The following is a 1928-nucleotide window of genomic DNA, read 5'->3' as shown; positions in this document are numbered from 1 at the left end:
CGCCGACCTGACCTTGGACTCTGTTGACCCCGCCGACCTGACCTTGGACTCTGATGACCCCGCAGACCTGACCTTGGACTCTGATGACCCCGTCGACCTGACCTTGGACTCTGTTGACCCCGCCGACCTGACCTTGGACTCTGTTGACCCAATGACCTGAACTTGGACTCTGTTGACCCCGCCGACCTGAACTTCGACTCTGTTGACCCCGTCGACCAGACCTTGGACTCTGATGACCCCGCCGACCTTTTTTACAATTCCTGACATTTAATCCTAGTAAAAATTCCCTGAAGAGAAGAAGAAGAGGACATTAACGTTATGGGGTTTTCCACAGGTCAAACACTTTCTTACAATTAACTAGTAATGTCTCTGTACGACAGAACGTGTCAGATTGTAGGGTTTGTAGACTGTCACCGGACAGAACATATAACTTGTCGATCCTTGTCACGGATTGGCTATTGCAGCAGATGACCACACCGGATTCCCCTCCTATCAGCTAAAAACAAGAAGAAGCTGCTCCAGTGAGCATTTGATCACCAACACTGGACAATTGAGGAGTGGAAAAACAAAGCCTGGTCCGACGAATCCCATTTCCTGTTGCATCACGCTGATGGCAGAGTCAGTGTTTGGCTTAAGCAGTATGAATCCATGGACCCATCCTGCCTGATGCCTGTCAACGGTACAGGCTGGGGGCGATGCAGTACCACCGTCGAATCTGCAATAACTGCATAATGCCATCGCGTCAGCATAGACCAACATCCCTGTGGAGTATTTCCTACTTGTAGAATCCATGCCTCAAAGAATTCAGGCTGTTCTGGAGGCAAAGGTGGGTCCGACCCGGTATTATTTTTTATTGATATATTTCACCTTTATTTAACCAGGTAGGCTAGTTGAGAATAAGTTCTCATTTGCAACTGCGACCTGGCCAAGATAAAGCATAGCAGTTCGACACACAACAGTAACAGAGTTACACATGGAGTAAAACAAACATACAGTCAATAATACAGTAGAAAACAAAGAAAGAAAAAAAGTCTATATACAGTGAGAGAAAATAAGGTCAAATAAGGGAGTTAAGGCAATAAATAGGCCATGGTGGTGAAGTAATTACAATATGGCAATTTAACACTGGAATGGTAGATGTGCAAAAGATGGATGTGCAAGTAGAGAAACTGTGGTGCAAAAGGAGCAAAATAAATAAATACTGTATGGGGATGAGGTAGATAGATGGGCTGTATACAGATGGGCTATCTATAGGTGCAGTGATCTGTGAGCTGCTCTGACAGCTGGTTCTTAAAGCTAGTGAGGGAGATGGGAATCTCCAGCTTCAGTGATTTTTGCAGTTCGTTCCAGTCAGTGGCAGCAGAGAACTGGAAGGAAAGGCGACCAAAGGAGGAATTGGCTTTGGGGGTGACCAGTGAGAAATACCTGCTGGAGCGTGTGCTATGAGTGGGTGCTGCTATGGTGACCAGCGAGCTGAGATAGGGCGGGGCTTTTCCAAGCAGAGACTTGTAGATAACCTGTAGCCAGTGGGTTTGGCGACGAGTATGAAGCGAGGGCCAGCCAATGAGAGCGTACAGGTCGCAGTGGTGGGAGGTATATGGGGCTTTGGTGACAAAACTGATGGCACTGTGATAGACTGCATCCAATTTGCTGAGTAGAGTGTTGGAGGCTATTTTATAGATGACATCGCCGAAGTCAAGGATCGGTAGGATGGTCAGTTTTACGAGGGTATGTTTGGCAGCATGAGTGAAGGAAGCTTTGTTGCGAAATAGGAAGTCGATTCTAGATTTAAATTTGATTGGAGCTTTTTAATGTGAGTCTGGAAGGAGAGTTTACAGTCTAGCCAGACACCTAGGTACTTATAGGTGTCCACATATTCAATATTGTAGTTATCCACGTATTCAGTCAGAGCCATCCAGAGTAGTGAT

The sequence above is a fragment of the Oncorhynchus masou genome, chromosome 12, assembly GCF_036934945.1.
Source record: "Oncorhynchus masou masou isolate Uvic2021 chromosome 12, UVic_Omas_1.1, whole genome shotgun sequence".
NCBI classification, from domain to species: domain Eukaryota; kingdom Metazoa; phylum Chordata; class Actinopteri; order Salmoniformes; family Salmonidae; genus Oncorhynchus; species Oncorhynchus masou.
This window is presented reverse-complemented; position numbering follows the sequence as displayed.